The 6,697-nt window shown below is 34.7% G+C and overlaps 1 long non-coding RNA gene across 1 annotated transcript; it reads left to right on the forward strand.

The window, feature by feature from the left end:
* The first annotated feature begins 203 nt into the window (after positions 1-203).
* Positions 204-1,405, forward strand: LOC130465940 (uncharacterized). The gene is made up of 3 exons (XR_008925962.1): positions 204-544; positions 907-992; positions 1,225-1,405. It is a non-coding gene; the product is annotated as an uncharacterized lncRNA (long non-coding RNA).
* Positions 1,406-6,697: the final 5,292 nt, after the last annotated feature.

Consider the following 6,697-nt stretch of genomic DNA (forward strand, 5'->3'; position numbering starts at 1 on the left):
AGGTGAGGTAACCGATTTCCACAACTATAGAAAACGCCTTTCATAGACCAATGTTGTGTGAAAAATAGACTGTATAACGCCTTTAATAGATCACTGTTGTCTATATGTTTATTGCTTTTACCTCAATAAAAAGTAAATTAAACAAATACAATACAATGTTCTTAGCCATATGTTTCTCCATGTTTTACAAATTAAATTAAAAACCCCTTTTTTTCTTTAATCTCTTCCGTTATTTACTCTAAAATGAGATGAAATCCCCAACTTTCTAACTTCTTTTCCTAACTCGCCGCAATTTTGTTTTACATAATCATCCCTAACCTCTTCAATGTCTTTCGTTTCATTTCGTTGTACTACTTTAAATTTATCCCTCTTAATCAATCCCCACTTTCTTAAATAAAGGAACACCTCTGTTGAATCTCTCATGCCACAAATCACCGCTCGCATCATGATGAATTTAAGGATCAACCGCCAGCAGCCACACAAAACAATTCTTGATCTTGTCCTTCGTGGTTGTTAGTAGATTGATTTACTCTATTGTCTGGTTGTAAGATATCACTTGGATATGAATTTATTCTTAATTATTTTACTTGTGGGTCTTATTTATTTTACTCCGTATTTTTTAAGATCTACAATTGGCTATTATGATTTTTGAGAATATTAGTATTTGAATTGATTATATTTTCAAGATTCCCCCTTCTAGTTCAGGGTTTCTGCTTTGAACATTGCTTTTGGGTTTCCCTAATATGAATATTCATATGTTTCTATATTTGAGTATAATGTGTCGTTATTTTCTTTGTTTTTAAGGGATTTGCAAATACATCCAGATTTTAATTATGTCCGTAGGAAGTTTTTCTGGTTCTTGAGAAACTAACCAAAGTCTCTCAATTCTTTTTGTTTTGTCTACAGAGATTTAATCAAAGGAGACGAGAATATTAGCCGGAACGGAAGGAATTTTTTTGTTCCTACATATCTTCTTTGTTCTTGTTAGAGAGGTAAAATAAAATATTTCTCAGAATTTTGGTCATTTATAAATGTGAACCTTTTAAAAAAAATAAAAAATTCTCAATTTACTTCAATTGTGTTCATATATTTATTCATGGATTTCTAAATTTTATACAAATTATTTGATTGTTGTAGTTTTCATACATAATTTGATAATTTCGTTTGACAGCGTTAATAATTGGTTGAGCCTAAACTTTCTGCTTGTTGGTTTTCTATTTGCAGATTGATCAAATTCAAAAGAGGACAGAGTGTTTTTTATCTTCTATAGGATAGATCTAGAATCAATGAGTTTAAGATCTTTGTAAAATTTATTATATTCTTTGATCTACTGTTTATTGATTACGAGAGTATTTTGAATTGTATGAGAATTCCATTACGAATTAGAAATGTTGATCTGTTCATTTTTTCATATAATTCTATTCAACTTCTACTGGTTAAGAATTGGATATTTAATTTTGCTATGGCAATAATGGCTATCAAGAAATTATTTTAATTCAATAAAAAAGAAGAATAAAACGGTTGCTTAAATTAATTGTCATGTATGCTAATATAAAGAAAGGAGGAATAGAGGACGGTTGTGAAACACAACAATTTTATATTCCGATGTTTACATGACAGTCAAGTTTGATAACCGTTGTCTATCCCTTCTTCATTTTATTTATTTTATTTATTTTATTTATTTTAGTATAGGAATAGAGAACAGTTATGTCAGATAACCAACCTCTATGTCTAAGAATATAGAACGCCTATTCCAACTGTCCTCTAAACTATAGAGATCGCTTAGCAGGAGAACGGTCCTCAGGCGTCCTCTAAAGCCCTTTTCAACAGTTTTCTATTCTCTTTTTTGTAGTAATGGAAGTAGAAGAAGAACCAGATTATTGAGAAAGATCATGCTTATAAATATCTTGAAGAGAATCTTTAACCCTTTTCGTCTTTTCCTCACTTGCATGTTCAACATAAAGAACACTAAAAGCTTTTCTCACACGTGGAAGCTTATAGCGTGGATCAAGGACAAGAGCAATTGATAAAATTAGGGAATATTCACCCCAATAATCCTCAAAATTTTCAAGCATTTCAACAGCCATAAACTTAAGCAAAGGATTTTTATGCCTTTCCTTCAGATTGTACTCAATAAGAAAAACATTCTCAAAATATAAGTTAGCAGTGGGATATTCAGAACTAGAAAATAGAACAGTCATATCAAAAAAAGGTTGAAGAAATTCAAACACAGTCTCAACATTAGCCCATTCATCATCAGAGAGATGATAGGTAAATGCTAAATACTTTTCAGCATGTAAAATCAAAGCTTCTTTAGCTTCTAAAGCTTTTCGAATCATCTGAAAAGTTGCATTCCAACGAGTAACCACATCAAGACATAACTTACCCTTAAAGACATAATTTACCTCAGAAACAGCCTGCTCAAACTGACAAAGTCTAGTATCAGAACTATCAATATATATGACAACATCACGGAGTTTAGTAACACTAGCATCAACCTCTTTCAAACCTCTTTGAACAATTAAATTTAAAACATGAGCACAACAACGAACATGAAAAAAGTCACCATGGAAAGGAAGAGAAGAAGATTCACATAAATCAGACTTAAGTTTGCGGACCATAACGTCCATGCTACGAGCATTATCAACAGTCATAGCAAAAGATTTACTCTCAAGTTGCCACTCTTTTATGAGATTAAAGACAAACCCAGCAACAACAATCCCTGTATGGGGAGGCTCACAATACCTAAAATTTAAAATTTTGGACCTAAGAGTCCAACTTTTATCAACAAAATGAGTTGTTAGTGTAAGGTAGCCACGACTAGTATAAGCAGTCCATAAATCACATGTAAAGCTGATTTTACCTGGAATGTTCTGCAAAATCTAAAACAAATTATCTTTATAAATGTCATGCTCTCTAATGCAATGTTTAAGGATGGTGTCTCTAGTGACATCCACAATAGCAGGATTAGCATAAGTAAGTGCTTCCCTCATATGCTCATGTTCCATAATTGACAAAGGGTATGAATGACAAATAATAGCTCTAGCATACAAGCGCATAAACACTTTTGGGTCAAAGGAAGAAGCAGTAACAGCCAATTGAGGACCACCAGGTCAATTTTTAAAATGAGTATTAGCAGTGCTAGTACCCATTGAGCTTTCTTCCTTGTATTACTTAGGGAAATAGTTACATTGAGCAAAGCAAACATGTTTATCACCTTCAATTTTCTCAATAAAGGTAAAATGTTGCCAAATTGGAGCATTACGTTTACGCTTCATCGAAGGCAAACTTGTAATACCCCGAAATTTTAAACTCGATTTATTAAAATTAAAAATATTTATCAACTTAATTTCGTTTTAATTAAATTACGAATAATCGAATTTCGTTTTTACGAATTATTTTAAACGATAAATTTATAAACCGAATTATTTATTTTCGTTAACGCTAATTTATTTATTTTTAAGGAATTATTTTAATTAAACATTTTATTCCAAATTCTGAATTTTTGCCAAATATTGTGGATTTAAAAAAAAAAAAAAAAAAAAAAAAAAAAAAAAAAAAGAAAAAAGAAAAAATCCATTTTTGCTTTACTGCCTTGCTTCCCACGCATATCCCACCTTCCCTCAAATCAGTCCCCATACATTTTCTTGAGCCCCAAGGCCTTCCTCTTCTAGAATCCTTCACAAAACTTACAAATTTCTTTCAATTTCTGATCAATTTCATTACCAAAAATCAATTCACAAAACTGAGAAAAAAATCATCCCCTTGTTCTTCCTTAATTCGAACCACCACCGCAAACACCACTGCAACCACCAGCCACCACTACTGCCACCTCCGTCCAACCACCACCTTGACCACCGTCTCCCTCCAGCACCACCGCACACCCACCGTACCTCCCCCTGCTCTCTCTCCTCCCTTCGCGACGCCCTGCCCCTCCCCTGTTCCTGCTCCTTTCTCCAACTCGCAGCACCACCCCCATCGCACTCCACCACCGCCCACCATCACCAACCCACACACCAACCTCCGCCGCCACACAAACCCCCGGTGCTCCGCCCAAAAATCGCCAGAACTCTCCCTCACAACCCCTCCCCTGCTTCCCCTTCATTTTCGCACTCCCTCCTTCTCTCGCTTGTACCACCACCGCAAACCACCGCCCTCACCGTCGCCTTCCGGCGCTGCATCGCCCAGCCAGACGCCTCACCCCCCTTCCCTCCTTCCTCCTCGTGCCCTCCTTGCTCCGTTTCCCCTGTTTTCGGCCCCTTTCCCCTTCCCCTGCTCGTGTGTTTCGTTCCCAGAAAATCCAAAACAAGGTTTTTATTTTAAAACTTTGATTTTATTCTCCTTAAAACCCAAATTTAAGAATCGGGCCATTTCAAATTGGGCCTTGGTGAGTTGGAAACTGAATTGTTATCTTCAGATTTCTTAATTACTAATTTTCATGTTTTAACAAAATTTTATAATCTAATTAGTTATTAATAAATCGTTATTATCTTTCAGGTTTAATTATCGATTTTAATAAAGTAAATTACTAGCTTATTTAACAAAAATAGAATTTAAATAATATTCATGAAAAACGATTTATGAATTAATTATATATATATATTTCGATTGAAATTCCGATTAATAATATTTTCGAAAAGTATATTTTCATTAAAATTCATTATTTATAAAATACGTTACTTATAGAATTTATTAGTTATAAAGTATTTATTTTAAATTATTTATCGATCTAGTACTAATTCAATTGTTTACTATTTAAAGAAATTGGACTCGGAGCTCAGGACGAACGAACCAACGAAAACCCTTAGCAAATCGCGGAAGTGAGGTAACGGCTATTGCTAGTACCCGCAATTCCCTTATAAATGTGATTATGAAATTACAACGTATGATTGATTTATTAAATGAATGTTTTGACATGTTTTATGAATTGCGGGAAATGAAATATGATTTTATTGAATAATTTATTATAATATGATTTGATGGAATTATTCCTTATTTTATGATTGATTATAAAATGCTATGATGATTGATTGAATTTCTTATAAAATGCTGTTTTTAAGAAACCAGGAAAGAAAGGATGTTTGATCTTATGATCCAAAGGAATTATGTTACTTCAACTGAAGTAAAAAGACTAAAATGTAAAATTAAACGAAACATGATAAATGAAAGTGAAATTCCTAGTCCGTTGGGCAGTATATGTTCACAGGTTACGATTCTCGGTCATGCATGTACCCATGGGGCATCCGCCCATTGAGCCAAGGCTCTCATGTTTTCGGGCCAAGGCCCCATGTTTATGGACAGCGGTCCATCGTGGAAGACGTTCCACCATGTCATACTTGCCACGACTAGCATGTGCACCCTAAAGTTGAAAATGAATTAAATAAAGGACTTTATAAATTGTTTTACATTATTCTATTCTCCCTGTGTTATTAAATAAAATGAATTGAAATGAATTTATGTTGCTAGAATAGTTCGTTACTGAGTCTTCGGCTCACCGTTTTGTTTTCCATTTTAGGTACTGCGGGGATCGATGGAAACGAGTAGAGGCGAGGAGTTTCACTTTAATATTATCCACCTAGTTTATATTTACGGTTCTAATAGTTTAATAAGTTTTAATTAAAGACTTTAGTAAGTCATGTACTTTTATTTTGGTAATATAAAAGATTATATATATTGTTTTGGAGTGTTTAAAGGCTTATGATTGATGTTTGCCTTGTAATTTCCGAAAAGGAAGTTACGGCAGGTAATGTCCCGACCAATTAGGTTAATTCCGCTGCTAATTATGTGTTAATTATTGAATTAGAGGTCGGGGCGTTACAGTTTGGTATCAGAGCAAAGGTTCTGGACCATAAGTGCTAAACCTTACGGGTTTTCGCACGAATAGAATTCATTAGGCTTTAAGTAAAGAATTTTAAGGAATGAGTTAAAAAGAATGTTCTAAAATCTTGCTAAGTTAAAATGAATATGAGTGTGAGTGTAGGAACGGGATCAAAGGGTTTATTTTATATTATTATTTCGCTTCAACCTGATAAGATATGTTATGCAGAATGTCGACCATCGATGCTATCAACGATGTTACCAACGGAGCTCGCAACGAGCATCATGTTCACGATGATAACGACATCACTCATGAAGGGTATGTCCATGTTAATGGCCACGAGGAAAGGATGGAACGATTGGAAAATGTGAGTTCAATGTTGGCAGAATTAGTCCATGATTCTCGGAAAAAGAAAGATGTTAGTGGAAACGAGAGCGCAACGATGTTCAAGAACTTTTCGTCACTCAACCCACCATCCTATGATGGCAAGCCTGATCCAGTTGAGTTCGAGGATTGGATAAGTCGCATTGATCAGTTGTTTGAAACCCTGCAGTGCCCTGAGAAATGGAGAGTTGATTTCGCAGTGTTCTACTTGTCAGGCCAAGCAGGATTATGGTGGAAAGTTAACAAGGAACGAAAGAATGGGCCTGGATTTGGTTGGAACGAACTCCAGAAGTTAATGAGAGACAAGTTTTATCCACCATCCTTGAGGAAACAAAAAGAAGATGAATTTCTACACTTGCAACAAGGAACAATGAGCGTGTTGGAATACGCAAATAAGTTTATGGAGTTGTCAAGGTTTGCACCAGACTTGGTGTCGACAGAGCAGTCCAGGATGAACCGTTTTGAACGAGGTCTGCACCTTAAGTACCAGGATAG

The sequence above is a fragment of the Spinacia oleracea genome, chromosome 1, assembly GCF_020520425.1.
Source record: "Spinacia oleracea cultivar Varoflay chromosome 1, BTI_SOV_V1, whole genome shotgun sequence".
NCBI classification, from domain to species: Eukaryota; Viridiplantae; Streptophyta; class Magnoliopsida; order Caryophyllales; family Amaranthaceae; genus Spinacia; species Spinacia oleracea.